Source organism: Dendrobates tinctorius, unplaced genomic scaffold (assembly GCF_039654945.1).
Source record: "Dendrobates tinctorius isolate UK_male_01 unplaced genomic scaffold, ASM3965494v1 ptg000017l, whole genome shotgun sequence".
Taxonomy (NCBI): Eukaryota; Metazoa; Chordata; class Amphibia; order Anura; family Dendrobatidae; genus Dendrobates; species Dendrobates tinctorius.
In genome coordinates this window covers 11,439,130-11,464,611 of record NW_027361685.1, presented here as the reverse complement: position 1 = coordinate 11,464,611, position 25,482 = coordinate 11,439,130, and positions in this window count along the sequence as shown.

Here is a 25,482-nt window from a genome sequence, read left to right as displayed (position 1 = left end):
ACTTTTTGTGAACGTTAGCAGGTTTCCTTGTTAGAAATCCTTATCTACAGTTACCAGAGAAGTCATGTAACATGACTTCTCTGGTAACTGTAGATAAGGATTTCTAACAAGCTCAGCATATTGTATGTACTCTTTTTTGCAAACGCAATGTTTCAACACCCTTTGGGTTTTGCTATTTAAACTCTTAAGAATATGTATTAAGTTAGACAGAGGACTCCTCACATCTTGTGTGGTCGTCATTCTCTCTCCTTGCCGGCATGTCCAATAAAGAAGCATCTTACTTATTCAGGTCTGGACGATTTCTAATTGGAAGACTGAAACTCCACTGACATTTTGGTGCGTTGGCCGGGAATCCAACACCTTTCCCTCACCGGTGAGTACTGTAAACCGTGCACGGGGGAGTCTGGGACTCCTTAAGTAAGTCCTCCGCCTTGACATTAGGCGTCACCAGGGGCATTAATCAGTTATACCGGTTTGAGGGAAAGTGACAGATTTCGTATAGTCTAAGGATCTCTGGGAATCGTCTGTATCTGAATACAGGTAAGAACATTTCATAATTTTCATTATATTATGAATGTTATTTTAGGAATTGAATAGGGAACTGGTAGACTTTTCCAATTGGGGTTTGTGAGAGGCTCCTGTAAATTGGAAGTTTACACGCAATTGGAGCTCCATAGATTTGGGGTTTGTTTGTTCTTTTAAGATATTCCGCTAAATAACAATAATCTCTATTTATTTTATTTTTTATTTTTTGAATGGGTACAAAGCCAGTGTGAGAAGGCTACTGTGGAATAAAAAACTCCGTGTGCACGTTAAATCGATCTAGATGGGAGAAGCGAGGGAGATTCTCGTTAGATTAACCCCTTAATGACAGCCAGTATATCTTTTTTCTGACCTGAGATATAAGAGAATATCATCCCCACACAGGTGACGATCCAGCAGCTGTCGGCTGTCTACTATAGCTGACAACTTGCTGTATCCTGCTATACCACTTTGCATTAATTCCTGTAAATCACCTGAAGGGTTAATAAACTATCTGACAGAAGTTTTCAATATGTCAGGGGGTGCTGTTTTTAAAAAGGGCTACTAAGGGGTTAAGGAATACGGTATAAGATGAATTTTTGCTGGTTTTCTGTTTTGTCTTCTGTACTTTGTTGAATGTTGTTTTCTGTTAGGTGTGCTGTTTTGTCTGTCTTTTGAAACTACATAGAACTAAAACGCCATAACTATATGTTTTATGTTACACATGAGACTCCTTGAATGTTATCTTGAGTGAATGTATGAGGATTGCAATATAAAATCCTGAATGTATTAGGGAGTCCAGTAGGCGTGGTCAACAGTCATCTGTGGACTGGAGACAAATCATAGGTTACTATAGTGGTATAAATCACCTAGGTACATGTCACCTGATCCCCATAGAGAATATTCTATGTTGTTTTGTTATATGTTTTTCTTTTAATAACACAGGGTGACTGAACCCTCCTCATTTCACTGAGGAGAGTCTGCGCCTGTGGTGCTCTGAATACAGGCCCGGATTGGCAATATAACCAACCGGGCATTTTCCCGCTGGGCTGCTATCACTTGGGCCGCGGGCGGCAGCGCCCGATCATCTGGCCGCTTGCCAGCTGCTGCGGCCACTGTTGCTCCTGCCGCCGGCCCTCTGCGGGCATGGCGGTGATAGTTTCCAAGTTCCTCCCGCACTGCAGGGAGATAAGCCGCCACGCCTCCCCCACGCACCCCATCCTCGCCATAGCATGAGACCCCCTCCCCCCCGCAGCCACTCACAGCGTCGCACTCGCTTGCCTGCTCGCTCTGTTCGCAGGACCTGTGATGAGGTCACAGGAGGGGAGGAGTCAGGGGGTCACATGATCAGGAGCCTTTGTCCAGACCCCCGATCATGTCACCCCTGACTCCGCCCCTCCTGTGACCTCATCACAGGTCCTGTGCGCTCAGCCTTGCCTCTACCGTCTGCAAGACTCTGCTTTGCTGTCGTCATGGTGCTGGTTGAGGTAAGTATGTGTGGGGTCAGGATTTACAGTGTGGATGTAGCAGAGCTGTGTGTGTACGAGGTGTACGGAGCGGAGCCGTGTGTGTACGAGGTGTACGGAGCGGAGCCGTGTGTACGAGGTGTACGGAGCGGAGCCGTGGGTGAGCCGTGGGTGTACGAGGTGTACGGAGCGGAGCCATGGGTGTACGAGGTGTACGGAGCGGAGCCGCACGTGTATGAGGTGTACGGAGCGGAGCCGTGTGTACGAGGTGTACGGAGCGGAGTCGTGGGTGTACGAGGTGTACGGAGCGGAGCCGTGGGTGTACGAGGTGTACGGAGCGGAGCCGTGGGTGTACGAGGTGTACGGAGCAGAGCAGTGTGTGTACGAGGTGTACGGAGCGGAGCCGTGTGTACGAGGTGTACGGAGCGGAGCCGTGGGTGAGCCGTGTGTGTACGAGGTGTACGGAGCGGAGCCGTGGGTGTACGAGGTGTACGGAGCGGAGCCGCACGTGTATGAGGTGTACGGAGCGGAGCCGTGTGTACGAGGTGTACGGAGCGGAGCCGTGGGTGTACGAGGTGTACGGAGCGGAGCCGTGGGTGTACGAGGTGTACGGAGCGGAGCAGTGTGTGTACGAGGTGTACGGAGCGGAGCCGTGTGTACGAGGTGTACGGAGCGGAGCCGTGTGTTCGAGGTGTACGGAGCGGAGCCGCGTGTGTATGAGGTGTACGCGCGCCGCAGTCTTTGTCCATCTTTCCCTTCTTCAAAAGTTGGGAGGTATGATAGGGGCGGCTATGACCAGGGGGTCTTGTTGCCCAATAGAGAGCAGTTCTGCCAGGAATTCTGCCACCGTGCATACAAAAGGGGACAGAGATTTGGGAGGAGTACTGTACCTAAAAGCAATAAATAGGACTGAGCTGAAATACTGGGCACAGCTATGACTACATTTTATATAGTCGTGTTAATCTCCTCTCACTTCTTGTAAACTGCAAGTGTACAAAGATATTATATAGTCACCATGTGACTAGTGGCCCTGTGTAACTTCAAATGCCAGGGCTGAATTTTAGTCCCAGTCCGGCCCTGTCTGAATACCTGATATTAAGGACGGGAACGTCTCTGTATATAAAGCGGCGGTGTCATTAGACTTTATCTCAGCACTTCAGGAATAGGAGTACGAGGGAACTTTACTCTCCTGTCTTATGTCTCTGTGTACGTGTGTCTGTCCATTCTCTAACTGTGGAAGCTGTTGTATGTTGTGTGTTTGTACTGTTACACTGGTCAGAAGTCCCTGTGAGCATATTTATCTCGTTCAGATCAGTGACCACATTTATCATTGTGACCCCATTCCTTGGGGACCGTTCACGTTTGTCACACTGTGTTGTCATACTCTCCCCTTACAGGCCTTCATTGGACGGAGATGGCAAGATATAGAGATACAAGCAGGTAAATATCTGGGACATAGTGTAATTAGTGATGGGCGAGTCCTAAATTACTCGGAATCGCTTGACTCTAGCGAGTCCGAGCCCGGGACTCGCTACTCGTTGCGAGTCTAGCGAGTCCAATGTTAATGAATGGGGAAGCGAGTCTTAGCGAGTAATGTGCGATTTACAAATCGCAGATGTGTCTCGGAAAGCGCTTGCATTGGCGATTTGTAAACCCCACTCGCAACAGTTTGTTGCTGCTGTGTCCGAGTCCAAACTCGCATTTGTTTGTCTTATTTAGCGCCGATGAGGCGAGGGAAGCGATTTTCTCTAGCACACACCATGCTTTGAGCAAACAGGAAATAATCCGAGTCGAGTTGACATACGCACACACACACAGAGCAATACAGAGCAATCATGGCCCGTGTCACTGTCAACACGCTGCAGTTGATTGATTTGGTGGAGGCTCGGCCCCTGCTTTGGCTCCCCACTGACCCTGCCTATGGGCATAACATCCAGCGGACTACAGCCTGGAGGGAGATCGCTCAAGTGATGTTCCCTGCACTGCTACGGCCACGACCTCGTCCCTTTGCAACCTCTTTTTTGGGAAATTGTGGTTTTTGTGACATTGTTGACAAATGCACAGTCACCGAGATGGAGTTAGGTGGTGCTGTAGGCGTCACTTGCTGGCGGGGTAAGTGTGTGTGCTGACACCTAGCAGTGAAGCTGCACACTAGTCCCTGCACTGTGCACTGCACTGTAAGGCTTGATCCTCCCTGCCTGCCTACAGTCTACACAGTACTCCTCTGTCCTCCTGGTAGCTCTCAGAAGAGCTGTTTGGGTTTAATATAAGGAATCTTGAAGTTTCCCTACACTAACTGACAATCCCTATGATCTGCTCAAGCATCTACCTCACCCTGCTCTATCTCAGATCTCTCAGGAATGTAGAGGAAATGGCGGTGGAAAAGGCTTATATACAGCCTCGCCTCTCATACATGACATAGGCATCACGATGGACAGAAGCCAATCATAGTCCTGCCACAACCAACATTACTGAATATGATTGGCTAACATGCTTGTCCATCTAAAAAAGTTTTCTGACCTAACACGCTAGGCTGTCTCGGAAGCTTTGTAGGAACATAACAGATTCTATATTTGCGAGTCCCGAATCCAGTATACAGGACTCGGGATTCGTAGACTCGCTCAGACTCGCTCACAATCGCTGTGTGTTGACATAGGCTGTCTTGGAAACTTGTAGGAACATAACAGATTCTGTATAAGCGAGTCCCAAATCCAGTATACAGGACTCGGAATCGTAGACTCGCTCAGACTCGCTGTTGACAGCGATGTGATATAGCGAGTCTAGCGAGTGAGAAAAAAAAACTGACAAAACTAGGATTGCCATTGACTTGCATTGGACTCGTTACTGTGCGATTAATCACTGGGAGACTCGACGAGTAACGAGTCCAGCGAGTCCCTTACTATTCACCGAGTAACGAGTCCTAGCGAGTAGACTCGCCCATCCCTAAGTGTAATCAGTGAGGATTATTTAGATCCTGGATATTAGGAGCAGTAATTGAATTGTTGTTGTTGGTTTTTTACCTTCTTGTTGACATATTAATTTCACTGATATTTGTCAAACTTCTTAAAAGTTGGTAGAAATCCATTGTGCTCCAGGGTTTATATTGTGTATAGTCCTTATCTTGTTGTTTGTCTTTTTCTTGTGTATAAGAATTTTACGTAACATCCTTACAGGACGTAGACCCACAGATATATTTTAAGATCTTGTCCTCATTGTAAGGCAGAATTGTTATTTTCCATTTCATCTGAAAGCTGGAAAGTTATTAAGATTGTACCAAGAGAGTATCCCTGGAATGAGACTGGATATGGTCCTTTTTCATCAGGTACCCAGAGAGAACAGTCTTCAGATCAGATGTGCAATGTGTCCTTTTTGCTTATAGATTGATAAGCCTAACTTTTGCACCATATAGAGGGTAAAATTGTGTGTCTTTGAAAATAGAACATTCAGATGTCCCTTTCATCTTGAGTAACCAGTAGAAGGTACTATAAAATCTAAACTAACAGTTTTTGAGATTGTAAGATAAGCTGTGAACATGGGGAACTTAATGGATAGAGTAAGGACATGGTACACAGGTACAGGAAATTGGACAGAAATTAATAGGACTATACAGCAGGATGACGAGGATGTCGATAGATATTATCACAGAATTAAAGAGGTATTTGACATCCATAGTGGCATTGTCCCACCTGTTAACATGATGAACGATACCCCCTATGAACAGCAATTAAAAACCGCCTTCTTAAAGGGTTGTCAGTCCCAAATAAGTGGGTATATTACCAAACACATGGTTACACACAGGACAGCCCGACTGACTGAAGTTTTAGATTATGCCAGACATGCAGACCGGTACTTTAAGGACAAAAAAAATAAAAGTTAAAAAAGGTCAAGTATTTTTAGTTGATGATAGGTGTGAGATCTTCGTTGCCCAAAAAGATCCAAATAAAGGACAAGGAGACAGGGGTAGAGGAAGAGGAAGGGGGAGAGGTAAGAGAGCAGGAGATAGACTATCTTGTTGGCATTGTGGGAAGACTGGACACTTTATCCGACAATGCCCAGATAGACAATACACCCCAAATATACAAAACCAATGACTAAAGGCAACTGATAAAAACAACATCACATCACAAATATCAGATCCCTTTTTGCCAGAGGAAAACAATAGGATTCCTGAAGTAATATTTAACTTGGATGAAGTAGAAATGTATAAAAAAAACACTGTATTTCCAGAAGTAACCGTCCTTGTGGGAAGCCATGAGGTCACTTTTCTTGTTGATTCAGGAGCCACTAGAACCTTAGTACATCCAGAAGAGATACCGACTATTGGACTGTCTGCTGCCTGCATAGTGGTAAAAGGAGCAAGTGGTAAGACACAGAGAGCCATTGTCTACGCCTGTGGAGACACCGGTCTCTCGGCACAGGTAAAAGTGCAATTACACAACTTATATTATCAGCTGTGTGGGAGGGATATGATGCAGCCCTGAGCCTGGGAATAATTCCTACTGCTGCAGGACTATAGGTGAAATCCATGGCTGAGACAATGGTGCTCCAGGGGTATGGAGAATCCAGATATTATTACAGTCTAGATCTAATAACTGCAGGACCATCCTTTATTACGGAGTCCTTCATCAAGGAAGCAATAGATAAAGGTACACAAATGTAGATGTTCACACACCTGAAGGACTACACTGCACCATGTACTACAGGTATTTCAGGGGTCCTGATGTAAAATATGAGAATTTTCATGCTCTAGATTGTTCTTTGCACACCATATACTGGGATTATAAAGGGAACTGTGCCGTCAGGTGTAAACTGTCAGAACAAATTAAATTGTTGTTTTTGCTTTTTAGAGGCCCCGTGCCACATATTTCCCTCTCCAGATGTAAAGGTAGATCATGGAATTCCTTGGTGATTTTGTTGGAGTGTAAGGAAAGTAACAAAGGGAGGATTTGGGTGATGGCTCATTTTACAATGTCAGACTGCAGGCACGGTCACAAGTACTAAAGTGGAACACCATTTCTAAACCCAGTGTCCACCTGCAGCGAGGCAGGGGAACGAGTGAGAAATGCTGATCCTTTCCTAGAATTAGAGGAAGAACTGGCCACATACCCAGAATCTTTGTGGTCCTCATGACCTGCAGATGTGGGATCGATAAAAGGGGTGATTATACCCTGTGCCAGCTCACCTTTTAACACAACCTTGTTTCCAGTAGGGAGGGCGCCCCCATCTGTAGGCGAGGCTGTGATAACAAGAGCCCCCACAGTGCCAGACCCCCATACTCTGCTGAATGTCTGGAGGCCGGAACATAAGGTCTTTACAGTGATGTCAGTAATGTCTTCAGCATCCTGGTACATCCAGATCGCCAGGTTTGGTTTGTACTCACATATAAGGGGAGCAGGTATACATTCACCAGAATCCCACAAGGGTACTGTGAATCACCTACTATTGTTTACCAGGTAAAATCGGCTAACCTAGCTCAATGTGAGTCACCAGAAGGCAGCCAGATGCTCTTATATGTGGATAACATGCTATTGGCATTAAAAGAAAAAAAGAAAAAAAAAAAAATTGGTAACAAAAGGGGTTATCTTTAAAGATGGCTTATATGTATGAACTGCCCAGTGACCTCCTAAGATATGTCACAGTATTGAGCCATGGCATAAGCTATGTCTCAACAGGAGAGATGGTAGAGGTCATATCTTACGTATTTATGATTTACTAACTATTACATTTTTTGTTTAATCTGCATTACTTGTGCAAAAATAATTCCTAAAGGAACCTGAGACCAGAGAGAGGACAATGTCCTCACCCTGAATACTTATTCCAACACATTTGTATGGATTTTATTGAACAAGTGTGAGGGAAAAGGTCCGGCCTTGTTATTATGGATGCTTTCAGCAGGTGGATTGAAGCTGTCCACCCTGATGCATTAATGGTACCAAAGGTCCTTCTAAAGGAAATCATACCCAGATTTGGGGTTCCAGAAAATATATAGTAAACTAAGTAATATTATTATTACCTAAAAACTTTGTCAATTGAGTTGGGAAACCGCTGTGCCTGTCATCCTCAGTCAGCCGGACTGGTTGAGAGACACAGTGGGAGCTTGAAAAATAGGTTGACAAAGACCATGCAGGAAACAGGAAAAATTGGTTGCACTGTCGCCTATTGGTTGTACTAAATATGTATGTCACACGGACATCTGTAGTGCTGACAGCCTTTGAAATCGTATACGGGAGATCTTTTCTGTTACCTCAGCTAAAATCCTTTAAAAGAATAGATGCGGAAGTTGATTGTACATTAGCAGAATATATGGCTAAGATATTAACTCACAAAGAAGTTTCTACTCGTAGTTTTGTTCCAGGAAACCCACTAACAAAACCTGAGATTGTGAAACCTGCAGACTGGGTCCTTGTGAAGGTGATAAAGAAGAAACACCAGCACCATCCTAAGTGGGAAGGTCCTTACCAAGTCCTGTGGACTTCTCCTACTGCGGTCAAGATTCTTGGATCCATCTCTCATACTGTAAACTTGTCAGACAGGTAGGGACAGAGTAGGATCTGACTTGCTTGTCAAAGTCCAGCTACAAAGGGAGGTTTTCCACAAGGGAAAGCTTGTCTCAAACTGGTGAAGTCTCCCATTCATCCCCCTACCCGGACAAGACGGTCAGATCTAGGATGTGTACATCAGGGTTAGTCACATGTATATTCATCGTGACCATAGTGATGGGAGAGTAGAGGGTAATAGACCCAGCAGGAGAGGAAAGTCCAGGGTGGTAGAATGGTTTCAGATTTAAGACTTTCAATCTTACTTTTGAAATTGGGCAGGAGGCCGCCATGTTAGTGGATTTCTGTCTGTTGTATAAATGATGCAGAGACAGGGAACAAGCTGTGAAACTAGCAGAGTCTGATAAGTATGTTTGTGTTATGAGCTGTAATAGCAGAGGGGATGTATGTGTGTGACTGGAGTAAAGCAGCATGGACAATTGTAGCCCGAGACTATAGGTATAAGCCTTATGGCTACATAGATTTAAAGCCTGATTCCCCAGTAGGAAAAAGGAGATCCCCTTACACAAATAAGAATAATTGTAATCAGCTACTGAGAATTTTTAAAAAAAAACCCTAAGATGAGGGATCAAAGGTTAGAAGAGCTGATATGTCAGGATTAGAGCCAATATGATATTTCTACATAGAAGTTCAGAATAATAGCATACATAGACCCAAGGAAGGTACGCCAGAGAGAACCATAACAGAGTCCATAGGGTTCATAGTTAGATTGTCTAACCTAACTTATGAAGATAAACTAGCTCTAGAGAGAGGCTGTGAGGAGGAGAATGAATGGCTAGAATGGCTTAAATACATTGCAGAAAGCTTAAAAAAATTAAGCTATATAGTAAAACTTATGTCTGCTCAGAAAGGGAAGGAAAATGTAAAATGTTAACATTTTTATATCCTCCACTTGAGAAACCGGATATCCCACCACAGGTGATTGCTAATCCTGGTAACTATACTTGTTTTAGTCTTCCAGGGCATGGACACGACTTCGGAGAGCTCCAAGGCGATTCTTGTAGATAATGGATCATTGTCTCCCACAGGGCCAAGTACTCAGCCATATGGTCAGACCACACTACCCTGAGAGCGGATGTATGGTGGTTATGCGGTGATAAAAGCATAAGAGCCTGACTACCACATGGTTCCCGAAGGGATTGTGCAGTGGTCCAGCTAATCATTCCGTTCCACCTGTTGTCAACAGAGATATGGCCAAAGGTACGTAGTGGAAGAGACAGAAGCATAAAACTCCGCAAGGATCCTTCCATTCTAGTATCTACAGAGATGACATTGGAGTTCCCAGGGGAGTGACCACCGAGTACAAGGCTAGGATCCAGGTAGCAGCCGGGTGGGAATCCATAATTTGGTGGGTGATTATAAAAATGAATGTAGATTGGATAAACTACTTATACTATAACCAGCAGAGATTTGTTAATTATACCCGAGATGTAGTTAAAGGGACAGCTGAGCAATTAGGACCAACTTCTCTCATGGCTTGGTAGAATAAGATGGCATTAGACAAGTTAGTAGCAGAAAAGGGAGGTGTATATAAAATGTTTGGAGGATTTTGTTGCACCCTTTATCCCTAATACAGATCCTGATGGGAGTATCTCCAAAGCTCTTGATGGACTGACTGCCCTGTCTAATGAATTAGCAGAGAACTCTGGATATGACGACATATTCCTGGACTGAAGGATGGTTTGGGAAATGGTCCGGATTATTCACTTCTGCGTTGACATCTCTTACCATCGTGGCCGGAGTGCTGATTGTTTGTGGACGCTGCGCTATTCTATGCATTAGAGGACTTGTTCAAAGACTGACTGACTCTGCCATAACAAAAACTATGCATCAAGGAATGGAGACCTTGGAATCCAAGGAAAGAATGAAAATTTTTGGACTTAATGATAAATATACTGAACGTATTACTCTCCCTCTAGATTATATGAATATCTTCTGTGAAATCTGACAAAAAGAAATCTGTCCCCAATGTGTACAGATAGATGATTTTATTACAAGATGAGGGAATGTTATAATAATTGTAATAAAGTTCTTTCTTTTATGTGCATGTGTGTATATATATATGTATGTGTATATATACATATGTGTATGTGTGTGTATATACACAGTATATACCGTACATGATTCTGCCATTATTATCCCTAGTCACTCTTTTCAGCTGATGTAATACATGGGTGTAATGCTTAGGTTGCAAAACTTATCTAACGTACAAAAAGTAACAGTCATACCTTTGCTTCTGTGGTAACAGAGATAAGGATAACCCAATGCTAAGCAAATTGTATTTACTATTCTGCAAACGCAATGTGTTCCAACACCCTTTCAGCTTTGCTATTTAAACTCTTAAGAATATGTATTGAGTTAGACAGAGGACGGCCCACACCTAGTGTGGCTGTCATCCTCTCTCTCCGTGCCGGCATGTCCAATAAAGAAGCATCTTACTTATTCAGGTCTGGACGATTTCTAATTGGAAGACAAACTCCCCTGACAGACACAATTGTGCCTTTACCTGGAGATAAATTCCCAGTGGGGGCAATTTCCAAAATGCAATAACTTAAGTGGGGAATTCAGCTCTTTTCACACTTAAGGGATCTGTATATGGAGTCTACAAACTACAGTGGGGAAATAAGGATTTGTTACGCTGACAATTCTGGGGCTAAAGTCACATTTTTGTGAGGAGATAAAGTAAAATTGTCATTTTTTCCTTCCACATTGCTTAAATTCCTGTCACACTGTCCGAATTCAGATATTGTCCTGTCAGAAAGGAGAATACAGGGAGCAAAAGGGTTAATAGGACTCACAAGAGGAACCGGCCCAGAAAGCAGAAGATCCAGGAGTGTCCGCCACATATATGACTGCTCTGTGCACAGGACCTGTGATGAGGTCACAGGAGGGGAGGAGTCAGGGGTCACATGATCAGGGGTCTCAGAGTGTGCAGGACTCAGTGTGCTGGAGCTCTCCCGATAATCAGCTGCGTGTGTCGCGCTGTGTGATAGTCACAGCACCTGCATGGAGGGCGACACATGCAGCTGATTATCGGGAGCGCTCCAGGGATCCGGGGTCCCGATGCAGCTATTCGGTAAGCGATATTAGCCAATAACAACTTCTCCGACGATATTCGCTCATCTCTAGTAATAACAGCTCAAAGACATTCACCGAACTTTTCATTAAGTTTAATAGTAAGACCCTATTAAATATTGAGCACCAGCGGGACGAAGCATTGACAGCGGCATGTAAAAGTGTGGGCGCCCCTGGTCAAAATGACCGTTATTGTGATCAGTAGTAAGATGAAGATGAAATGATCTCTAAAAGGCCGAACCTCTAAGATGACACATGGCCTTTGTATTTTAGGCAAAAATAATAATAAAAATAGATATATGTATAGATTTTTTTACAATTTCATAATTGCAAAAAGGAAAAAGGGGCGATGCAAAACTTTGGGCACCCTTGGAGATTTGTGTACTGAGATAATTTTGACCAAGATTTCACACCTTAATTAGCTTGTTAGGGTTATGGTGAGATCACATGGTGACCAGGAGCTACAGACTGAGGAGAGGGCTAAAAAGCCTACACTAGACCCCTGTACAGCTGTATAATGAGGCCCAGGCTTTATAGTGAAGGGTCAGGAGTGAGGGCCTGTTCCCAGGAGCTACAGTCTGAGGAAAGGGCTAAAAAGCCTTCACTAGACCCCTGTACAGCTGTATAATGAGGCCCAGGCTTTATAGTGAAGGGACAGGAGTGAGGGCCTGTGCCCAGGAGCTACAGTCTGAGGAAAGGGCTAAAAAGCCTTCACTAGACCCCTGTACAGCTGTATAATGAGGCCCAGGCTTTATAGTGAAAGGACAGGAGTGAGGGTCTGTTCCCAGGAGCTACAGTCTGAGGAAAGGACTAAAAAGCCTTCACTAGACCCCTGTACAGCTGTATAATGAGGCCCAGGCTTTATAGTGAAGGGACAGGTGTGAGGGCCTGTTCCCAGGAGCTACAGACTGAGGAAAGGGCTAAACAGCCTTCACTAGACCCCTGTACAGCTGTATAATGAGGCCCAGGCTTTATAGTGAAGGGACAGGAGTGAGGGCCTGTTCCCAGGAGCTACAGTCTGAGGAAAGGGTTAAAAAGCCTTCACTACACCCCTATACAGCTGTATAATGAGGCCCAGGCTTTATAGTGAAGGGACAGGAGTGAGGGCCTGTGCCCAGGAGCTACAGACTGAGGAAAGGGCTAAAAAGCCTTCACTAGACCCCTGTACAGCTGTATAATGAGGCCCAGGCTTTATAGTGAAGGGACAGGAGTGAGGGCCTGTTCCCAGGAGCTACAGTCTGAGGAAAGGGTTAAAAAGCCTTCACTACACCCCTGTACAGCTGTATAATGAGGCCCAGGCTTTATAGTGAAGGGACAGGAGTGAGGGCCTGTGCCCAGGAGCTACAGTCTGAGGAAAGGGCTAAAAAGCCTTCACTAGACCCCTGTACAGCTGTATAATGAGGCCCAGGCTTTATAGTGAAGGGACAGGAGTCAGGGACTGTTCCCAGGAGCTACAGTCTGAGGAAAGGGCTAAAAAGCCTTCACTAGACCCCTGTACAGCTGTATAATGAGGTCCAGGCTTTATAGTGAAGGGACAGGAGGGAGAAAAGTGGGGAAAGGAGCCAGAAGAGCCGGACTGCCCATCACTAACCTGCAGAGCCGCACTCCACATATATGGCTTCTCTGTGCACAGGACCTTTGATGAGGTCACAGGAGGGGAGGAGTCAGGGGTCACATGATCTCCGGAGTGAAGAGGCTCCATGGAGGCTTCTCCTCAGTCAGTGACATTCCCGCCATTATTTGCCCCTCACTACTGGCACAATTACCCCGCGCCGCCTTTTCTACACAGTGTTATGTGTGGAATGTAACGTGTGATTTCTCTGGAGGGAAATAGACCCCACACATGAGGGAATTCTCACCAGTTACCGGCCGTCTACTATATGGCGGCATATGATTGTGCTATCGACTCCACACCAGGAGCTAAAATGCCCAAATCTTGTTTATTTCCTCCCTTCCAGAGTCCGGCTGAGGCTATATACGGCCATGCTCCTCTCCAGTCACCGTGGGGGGTTTGGTAGAAGGATGGAGGGTTGGGCCTGTGAGTCACGGGTCACCTTCCCTATCCTTTACCCCTTATACCTGACCTGTTTATCCAATTATCTGGAGCTAAATGGTTTTACAAACTTACCATGAGAGGGGAATATAACCTTATAAGTGTACGTCAGGGGGACGAATGGAAGACCGCATTCAATACACCTGAGGGGCAGATATAAAATCTGATGCCGCCATTCGGGGTAACCAATGCTCCGGCAGTCTGTGAAAATGTCATTAATTATATTTTTTCTCACTGATTGGTAGATTTGTGGTAATTTTCCTGGATGATATAGTGAGTTACTCCCGTCCTCTGGAGGAGCATGCTGAGCATGTCAGACAGGTTCTCCAGGTTCTTCGTGACAACTATTTATTTGGTAACCTGGAGAAATGACAATTTGTGGTACAGCAGGTCCAGTTCTCAAGACATTTGGCTTCTGCATTGGGGGTTCAGATGGACCCCGTTACTGTCCCAGCAGTCCCTTCATTGGTTTGGACTATAAGCCGCACTAGACTATAAAACGCACCCCAAATTTTCAGAAGGAAAATAGGGCAAAAGTTAATGTGTCAAATGGGGGTCTGTCCCACAGTCTGAATTCAGTAAACCCGGGGGGGGATCGGCAGCGCTGGTGGAGCCGGGTCACAGGAGGTGTGCGGTGATCCGGCGATGACCTGACTTATCCCAGGCTGGTGCAGCAGGAGCCTCTGTAACATCTGTAATCTCACTGAGGCCATTTGGAGTAAGGGGGTTTAGTTTATAAATCCAGAAGATTTCTTTCCGATGTAGTTGTCCAATGCGATTCTGACCCTGTGGGGGAATCTCCTCTGTGGGGAATATTCTCAGTTGTGTGGAATCTTTCTTGTGTTTGATGGTGCAGTGACGTGAAAGCCCATGTTGGAGAAAACCCTATGGAGTATTGGAACGGTGTGAGTTCAGCCTTTTGTGGAGGGGTTGGGTCGTCCTTCCCACATATAATTTCTGGTATGAGCATATAATCACGTAACATAACTGGTGGAACATGACATGGGACTATTGGTCAGGAAAATTTCACCAGTAGAAATAAGGGTGAATTCAGAGAGACCATGGCAGATCGAGTCACAACAGAGGCAAGTTTTCAGATTGCATGTAAGGAGTTTATTCGGGAGACAGGCGATTTTTAGCAAATCTTCCTTCTCTTTTATGTTTCTTGGTGCTAGGACATTTTTCAATGATGGAGGTCTTCAAAATGTCAAAAAGGGATTGCTGGGTAATGTTTTTCCCACTCCAGCTGTCTGACATGCTCATGATGCTCCTGCAGAGGATGTGAGTAACTCAATATATCATCAGTAGAGTTGAGCGATACCATCCGATACTTCAAAGTATCGTATCGGATGGTATCGGCCGATCTTTAAAAAAAGTATCGGTATCGCCGATTCCGATACCGGAAGTCCCATTCAAGTCTATGGGACTTCCGGTATCGGAATAAGAAAAACCCTTTCCTGCCCTTGTACAGCCTCTCTGGGGTCTGTACGGGCCTTTCGGGGGGCTGTGCCGGCCTGCCAGGGGGTCTGTGCAGGCTCCGGTGGTCTGTGCCGGCCTGCCGGTGGTCTGTGCCGGCCTGCCGGGGGGCTGTGCCGGCCTGCCGGGGGGCTGTGCCGGCCTGCCGGGGGGCTGTGCAGGCTCCGGGGGGCTGTGCCGGCCTGCCGGGGGACTGTGCAGGCTCCGGGGGGCTGTGCCGGCCTGCCGGGGGGCTGTGCCGGCCTGCCGGGGGGCTGTGCAGGCTCCGGGGGTCTGTGCAGGCATCGTCCGATGGGACTACAAGTCCCATCGGGCGATGCCTGCTACCATGACAGTGATTGACACATTAGCCAATGATGGGACAGTAGTAGTCCCATCATCCGGCTAATGTGTTAAATGTAAAAAAAAAAAAAAAAATTACATGCTACATACATACAACATGCATACTACATACATGCTACATTCATACTACATACTACATACATGCTACATTCATACTACATACTACATACATGCTACATTCATACTACATGCATGCTACATTCATACTACATGCAACATACATACTACATATATACTACATGCATGCTACATACATACTGCATACTACATGCTACATACATACTACATATATACTACATGCATGCTACATACATACTACATGCTACATACATACCACATACATACTACATATATACTACATACATGCTACATACATACTACATATATACTACATGCATGCTACATACATACTACATGCTACATACATACCACATACATACTACATACATGCTACATACATACTACATATATACTACATGCATGCTACATACATACTACATGCTACATACATACTACATACATACTACATATATACTACATACATGCTACATACATACTACATGCATGCTACATACATACTACATGCTACATACATACCACATACATGCTACATATATACTACATGCATGCTACATACATACTACATATATACTACATGCATGCTACATACATACTGCATGCTACATACATACTGCATGCTACATGCATGCTACATACATACTACATACATACTACATGCTACATACATACCACATATATACTACATACATACAATACATTCATACAATACATACATAGACATACAGTACATATAACATAGAGTAACATACTTACCAATACTTGTCACATTGTTCCCCGAAGCCATTGTCTTTCCGGAATAAATATTAACATAACAAACCACAAAAATACTCACCCACGATCCGAAGCAGTCCACGAGTGTGTCCCACGACGATCTTGGGTAGAGAACTGCAGCATCAGCTGTTGCTGCCGTTCTCTACGGGCTGCAGGAATCCAATGACGGAAGGTAGGTATCCTTCCGCACTGTATTCCTCCGCCACTTAAAAAAAAAAAAGTCCCTAGTCTCACTTTATGCCATTGCTGTGTGGGAATTTCCCACACAGCAATGGCATAAAGTGAGACTAGGGACTTTTTTTTTTTTTAAGTGGCGGAGGAATACAGTGCGGACGGATACCTACCTTCCGTCATTGGATTCCTGCAGCCCGTAGAGAACGGCAGCATCATCTGATGCTGCAGTTCTCTACCCAAGATCGTCGTGGGACACACTCGTGGACTGCTTCGGATCGTGGGTGAGTATTTTTGTGGTTTGTTATGTTAATATTTATTCCGGAAAGACAATGGCTTCGGGGAACAATGTGACAAGTATTGGTAAGTATGTTACTCTATGTTATATGTACTGTATGTCTATGTATGTATTGTATGAATGTATTGTATGTATGTAGTATATATGTGGTATGTATGTAGCATGTAGTATGTATGTAGTATGTATGTAGCATGCATGTAGCATGTAGTATGTATGTAGCATGCATGTAGTATATATGTAGTATGTATGTAGCATGCATGTAGTATATATGTAGCATGTATGTAGTATGTATGTGGTATGTATGTAGCATGTAGTATGTATGTAGCATGCATGTAGTATGTATGTAGTATATATGTGGTATGTATGTAGTATATATGTAGTATGTATGTAGTATATATGTAGTATGTATGTAGCATGTAGTATGTATGTAGCATGCATGTAGTATGTATGTAGTATGTATGTAGCATGCATGTAGTATGTATGTAGTATGTATGTAGCATGTATGTAGTATGTATGTGGTATGTATGTAGCATGTAGTATATATGTAGCATGTATGTAGTATGTATGTGGTATGTATGTAGCATGTAGTATATATGTAGCATGCATGTAGTATGTATGTAGTATGTATGTAGTATGTATGTAGCATGCAGTATGTATGTAGTATGTATGTAGTATATATGTAGTATGTATGTAGCATGCATGTAGTATGTATGTAGCATGTATGTAGTATGTATGTAGTATGTATGTAGTATGTATGTAGCATGTAGTATGTATGTAGTATTTTTTTTTTTTTTTTTTTTTTCTTTTTTAACATTTAACACATTAGCCGGATGATGGGACTACTACTGTCCCATCATTGGCTAATGTGTCAATCACTGTCATGGTAGCAGGCATCGCCCGATGGGACTTGTAGTCCCATCGGACGATGCTTGCACAGACCCCCGGACATCAGCACAGCCCCCCGGCAGGCCGGCACAGCCCCCCGGCAGGCCGGTACAGACCCCCACAGGGTGCACAGACCACCGGCAGGCCGGCACAGTCCCCCGGCAGGCCGGTACAGACCCCGGGCAGTCCACACAGCCCCCCGGCAGGCCGGCACAGCCCCCCGGCAGGCCGGCACAGCCCCCCGGCAGGCCGGCAGAGACCCCCGGAAGGCCCGAAATGACGGCGCATCATGATGCGCACACACCGCGCATCATGATGACGTCAGGCCGTCAATCAACTGAACTTCCGATTCCGATGCCGAATTCCGATATTGAAAAAATATCGGAAGTCGGTATCGGAATTCCGATACAGCAAGTATCGGCCGATACCCGATACTTGCGGTATCGGAATGCTCAACACTAATCATCAGGTAATCTACCACAAATCTACCCATCGGTGAGAAAAAAAATGACATTTTTAAAGACTACCGGAGCATTGTTTAATCTGAATGGCATCACCAAATTTTCACTATGCCCCTCCGGTGTATTGAATGCGGCCTTCCATTCATCACCATTGTGTATACGTATAAGAGTAATCATAAAGAATTGAAGGAATTGTCACCCAGATCCTTCTTACAATTTTATTCCATGGTGAAACGTGACATCAGACCATATTAGAGTGCGGCGTGCAGGTAGCAGGGAGCTATACAGATGAGAGAGCCTGACGGACTACGGCCGTTTCGCACTTGCTTAGCACTTCTACCGGTCCATGCTTGTCAGGGGGTTACCCCACTTCCTTTTAACAAGGGTTAGGGAATGGTTAACTGAGAAGTGCAAAACATTTATAGTGAGTACAGTGAAATGATTAATATAAAAAATTAAAATATAACATAGATCATAGCCACACAGACATATTCAATGTATCACTGAGGCCAATGGGAACTTGTGCATCACAATCCTCAATCCATGCTGCTTCTCTTTTTAGTAGTAATCTATTCTGGTCACTGCCTTGTACAGGATAATCAGCGGGCTCAATTCCTGCAGATCTCAGCACATCGGGGTCCGCATTATGGACCTCTCTTATATCATTAATGTCACAGATCCTTCTCCTGTGTAACTGAATGGAAATGTTCTCTGAGCCTGATGTGCCGCGGTCTAATAGTCTGGGCAATATAATAATTGTCCTGGGCAGTATATGACATAAAGCGCTTGCTCTGTGCGGCCCGTGATTGGTTTATCTACCGTCATCGCCCCGATCCTCAGATTTCTCCTGTAAGATGGAGATGACAGAAGGAGCGATCCCCACAATGGAAATGGCCTCTTGGGCGTCTTCCATGTAACCAGGTGACTTTATTGTTCTTCTCCTGGAATCTTTCCTGTAGCGATAAGTCATCTAAGTCACCGCTTCTTCTAGAAGAAATCGAGGGTTGTTCTTTGCTGCTACGGCTAAATCTTTATCTCCTCACAAATGCCAATTCCTGTTTATCGCTGATTTTATTACATTCATATTGGGATTAGGTGTAAAAGTAACAATAAACCTTTTATTATCTCGTCCTTTTTCTGCTCTTCCTCCTGGATCTTGTAACTAGACCCACATGGGTTCCTCCATCGCTCTAGCACAGTGTAATAATGTTGGCGGATGACCTCTGTGTAATAAGTCGTCTGTCAGGTTATTCGCTTGTTGTAGGAAACCTTCTTCTCTACTATTCATTGTTCTCAGCCTCAGATACCGGCTGTATGGTCGGCCTCTGTTAGTATGTTCCAGGTGCGCATTATTAGAATGGAGGGACATATTGGTGGCTGCAGGTTTTGATAGGTGCTGGTTATTATTCTACCATCCTCTATTTTATTATTCACATCTGAGAAATCTAAGTTATTCTGTCCAAATTGTGAATAAATCTCATATTAACCTTATTCTCCTCGATCAGATATGTAATGAAATCATTAACCCCTTTCTGTATCAGCCCACACCAGAAACACATCATCCACATACCGGTGGTCCGCACGGAGGTGTCAGGTGGGGTTTTACACTATAAATATATTTATTTTCACAGTCTGGCAAGAACAAATTAGTGAAACTGCAGCATCTGGCGCCCCCATCGCTGTCCCCGTCATCGGGGTGGACCAGCTGCCCCCAGAAGAGAAGGCCTTATGGGACAATATAACATTCAGGCTTTCCAGGATGAATCCAATATAGTCATCTGTTTCAGCAGTTTTTTCCATAGATTTTTTATTGCTTCCAGTCCTGTGATTTGTGGAATTCGTGCGTACAAGCTCCCGACGTCGATCAAAGCCAATTTATAACCCTCCTGCCAATCTATACCGGACACAATTCTCTATAAATCTCCGGTGTCCTTGATGTGAGCAGGTGCTATTCTCAGTAATGGTCTCACACACCGGTCTATAAATGTAGATAAAGATTCTGTTACTGATCCGACCCCGCACACTATCGGGCGGCCTGGTGGGGGCGCTGCGTCTTTGTGGACTTTAGGAATATAACACCAATGCGGCTTGTGTGGAAATTCAGGGAAGAGTTTCTCTGATATTAGACAATCGTCCCTTCTCTATCTGAAATCTCAGAGAAGATCTTAGTTGTTCCTTCTCGTTATTTGTGGGATCAGCGCTTGTTTTTCTATGTGCTGCTATCTGATCGCTGTCTTTCTGCTTCCTTAATATATTGTTCCATTGCCAGCGGCGTATCTAGGGGGGGCAGCTGGGGCTGTTGCCCCTGGCGCAGCCAGCAGGGGGGCGCAGTCGGGCCGCCTAATGCAGCGGTCCGCAGTGTCCTCCCTGGCAGCTGCGTTCTGCCGCTCCCCAGCCTGAGAGTCAGCGGTTCTCTGTGTCAGCTGTCAAGCTGACAGCCGGCGCAGAGAAGGTGCCGTGTCGGCTCCCAGGGAACAATTATATACAGACCCCAGTACAATTGAAGCTCTGACCGCCGGGTCAGAGCGACGTCAGCAGCATGATCAGGTCATGTGATCACGCTGCTGACGTCAGTCCCCGACACCCAGAGTGAACGCTGGTGGTAAGTAACTGTGCTCCAATGTGGAGCTGAAAAACCACCAAAGATGGGAGATGGGGGGTGTTAATGTGGGGAAGGGGGTTAATGTGTGGGGGGGTTAATGAGTGGGGATTAATGTGTGTGGGGGATTAATGAGTGGGGATGGGGGTTAATGTGTGTGGGGGGTTAATGAGTGGGGATGGGGGTTAATGTGGGGGGTTAATGTGTGTGGGGGTTAATGAGTGGGGATCGGGGATAATGTGTGGGGGTTAATGAGTGTGGATGGGGTTAATGTGTGGGGGGTTAATGAGTGGGGATGGGGGTTATTGAGAGGGGGGTTAATGAGTGGGGATGGGGGTTAGTGTGTGGGGGGTTTAATGAGTGGGGATGGGGGGTTATTGAGTGGGGGGTTAATGAGTGGGGATGGGGGTTATTGAGTGGGGGTTAATGAGTGGGGATGGGGGTTAATGTGTGTGGGGTTAATAAGTGTGGATGGGGTTATTGAGTGGGGGGTTAATGAGTGGGGATGGGGGTTAATGTGTGTGGGGATAATAAGTGGGGATGGGGGTTATTGAGTGGGGGGTTAATGAGTGGGGATGGGTGTTATTGAGTGGAGGGTTAATGAGTGGGGATGGGGGTTAATGTGGGGGGTTTAAAGAGTAGGGGTGGGGCTTAATGTGTGGGAGGGTTAATGAGTGGGGATGGGGGTTAATGTGTGGGGGGTTAATGAGTGGGGATGGGGGTTAATGTGTGGGGGGCTAATGAGTTTGGATGGGGTTAGTGTGTGTGGGGGGTTAATGAGTGGGGATGGGGGTTAATGTGTGGGGGGATTTAGAGTGGGGGTACATAATGTGTTGGGGGCTTTGGGAGTAGGGATGTGGGGTTATTGAGTGGGTGTGGGGGATATTTAATGTGTGGGGGATTTGGGAGTAGGGACAGGGGGTTATTTAATGTGTGGGGGGATTTGGAGTGGGGATGGGGGTTATTTAATGTGTGGGGGTATTTGTAGTGGGGATGGGGGGTTATTTAATGTGTGTGAGGGATTTGGAGTGGGGATGGGGCGTTATTTAATGTGTGAGGGATTTGGAGTGGGGATGGGGGGTTATTTAATGTGTGTGAGGGATTTGGAGTGGGGATGGGGGGTTATTTAATGTGTGAGGGATTTGGAGTGGGGATGGGGGGTTATTTAATGTGTGTGAGGGATTTGGAGTGGGGATGGGGGTTATTTAATGTGTGTGAGGGATTTGGAGTGGGGATGGGGGATTTAATGTGGGTGGGGGGATTTGGAATGGGGATGGGGGTTATTTAATGTGTGTGAGGGATTGGGGATGGGGGGATTTAATGTGTGTGGGGGGGGATTTGAGGACACAAAATGAAGAGTGTGTATGAGGAAACAGTATGGGGGATGGGTGCAGACAGTATAGACAGGGAGCAAACGAGTTAATGTATGTGGACACAGTATGGGGAGTGAGGGTGATGGGATGTGTGCAGACACAGTACCATCCACCTTTCCTACAGCCCCTACCCAACATCCCTACAGTCCCTTCTGTACACTTGCTTTGGCAAAACTAATGTGTATTTAGTCCTGCCAATAAAGCTTCTTTGAATCTTGAATCTTGTATGGGGAGTCGGGGGTATGTGTGAGCAGACAGTATAGTAAATATAGGAGGAGACAGTATGGTGAACAGGGGGGATGTTAGAGGAGACAGTATGAGGAGGGAGGGGAATAGTGAGGTGACAGTATATTGCAGATATTTTTATTTAGGAGCACTATAATGACACTTCTATCTTTAAGGGCATCGTGTGGAGATTTGCAGCAGAAGACCGGAGAAGATGGAAGTCTGCAGAGACGGCTGTGGATGAGAAACTCATCATGGGGTCTGGACAAGAAGAAGAAAAGGAGACCGACTCCAGAAACAATGTCATCTGTAAGGTACCTGGATGTAAGTGTTATCTGTGATACTGACTAATTCTCTTGTTTTTATTTATGTTAGGAGCATTACAGGGGTTCTCCAGGTTTGTGCTGAGTCTGCAGACATTCTATGTGACTGCAGACTTCTGAATTCTCACAGTGCTCACTGAACGCTGTCAGGATTCTCTCATGCCGGTAATTTACATACATGCGGTCACATGCTGACTAGACATGTGTGGCCTCACTCAATGAAAATGAACAGAGCGGGGCCGGGCACGTCTAGTCGGAATGTGGCCAGAAGTATACAAATCACATACATGTGCTGACATTACTGTACATCGGCAAGGGAGAATCCTAAAAGTGTGCAGTGCATTCGTTGTGAGGATTCAGAAGCTGCAGTGTCAGGATTCAGCTCTGCAGGTTCCCGTGTCATCACATGGACACGTCACTCATATGCGACTCTCATACTTATGGTCCTGTGACAACGAGCTTCTCTTCCTGCTTCTCTCAGTTCTCACTGAACATTGAGAGCATTAGGGAGAGCAGCTCGTCAGAACATGACTAACTGTGCAAGTTGCATATGTACTTTGGGGGGGCAAACCAAATTCTTGCCCCGGGTGCCAGAAACCTAGATATGCCTCTGTCCATTAGTATTAACACTACATTATTGCCTTTATCGGCTTCTCTAATAACAGGATCTTGGAGTTTTTATCTCCTTCGGTGCTCGCTGTTGTTTTTTGTTACATTATCTGTTGTTTTTTGTGCAGCACTGCCTGTGTGTCTTTTACCCCTCTGTAAAAAACATAAAAACAATTAACCCGATCAGTAGTGTTGAGCGATACCATCCGATATACAGAAGTATCGGATCGGATTGGATCGGCCCGATACCCAAAAAAGTATCGGGTATCGCCGATATCGATACCGGAAGTCCCATTCAAGTCAATGGGACAGAAATATTGGAATTAAAAAAAAACCCTTTCTTTCCTTGTACATCCTGTTCGGGAGGGGGGGGGAAGAGTGTGGGCGGACACTGTGCGGGTCTGTACGGGCCTCGGGGGTCTGTACGGGCCTGATGGGGGTCTGTGCGGGCCTCTCGGGGGTCTGTACGGGCCTGATGGGGGTCTGTGTAGTCTGCCGGTGGCCTGTGCGGGCTTCTCGGGGGTCTGTGCCGGCTGCCGGGGGTCTGTGTAGACTGCCGGTGGCCTGTGCGGGCCTCTCGGGGGTCTGTATGGGCCTGCCGGGGGTCTGTGTAGACTGCCGGTGGTCTGTGCGGGCCTGCCGGGGGGTTGTATGTGCAGGCATCGTCCAATAGGACTACAAGTCCCATCGGGATATGCCTGCTACAATGACAGTGATTGACACATTAGCCAATGATGGGACAGTAGTAGTCCCATCATCCGGCTAATGTGTTGAATGTAAAAAGAAAAAAAATACTACATACTGTATATACAACATACATACTACATACATGCTTCATATATACAAAATACATACATACTACATGCATAATTCATATATACTACATTCATACAACATACATACTACATATATACTACATTCATACGACATACATACTACATATATACTACATTCATACGACATACATACTACATTCATACGACATACATACATACGACATACATACTACATTCATACGACATACATACTACATTCATACAACATACATACTACATTCATACAACATACATACTACATTCATACAACATACATACTACATTCATACAACATACATACAACATACATACATACATTCATACAACATACATACTACATATATACTACATTTATACTACATATATAATGCTACAGACATACAACATACATACAATACATACTACATTCATACAACATACATACATCATGCTACAGACATACAACATACATACATACATTATACATACATACTACATACAGACATACAGTACATATAACAGAGTACATACTCAACATCACTTGTCACTTTGTTCCCTGAAGCCAGTGTCATCTATGAAAAAAATTAGAAAATAACAAACAAGCGATATACTCCCTGATCCGCAGAAATCCACGAGTGTCCCACGCTGATCTCCCATGGAGAACAGCAGCATCAGCTGATGCGACCGCTCTCCACGGGGCTTCAGGAATCTAATTAAGGGTAGGTAGGTATCCTTCCGCACTGTATTCCTCTGCCACTGTAAAAAAATAGTCCCTAGTCTCACTTTTGGCATTGCTGTGTGAGAAAGTTCCCACGCAGCTTTTGCCATAAAGTGAGACTAGGGACTATTTTTTTAGAGTGGCGGAGGAATACAGTACGGAAGGATACCTACCTCCCGTCATTGGATTCCTGAAGCCCCCTGGAGAGCGGTCGCATCAGCTGATGCTGCTGTTCTCCACGGGAAATCGGCGTGGGACCCTCGTGGATTTCTGCGGATCAGGGAGTATATCGCTTGTTTGTTATTTTCTAATTTTTTTCATAGATGACACAGGCTTCGGGGAACAAAGTGACAAGTAATGGTAAGTATGTACTGTATGTTATATGTACTGTAGGTCTATATGTAAGTATTGTATGTAGTATGTATGTAGCATGTTGTATGTCTGTAGCATGTTGTATGTATGTAGTATGTATGTTGTATGAATGTAGTATATATGTAGTATGTATTGAATGAATGTATTGTATGTAGTATGTATGTTGTATGAATGTAGTATATATGTATGTTGTATGAATGTAGTATGTATGTTGCATGAATGTAGTATATATGTAGTATGTATGTATGTTGCATGAATGTAGTATATATGTATGTTGTATGAATGTAGTATATATGTAGTATATATGAATG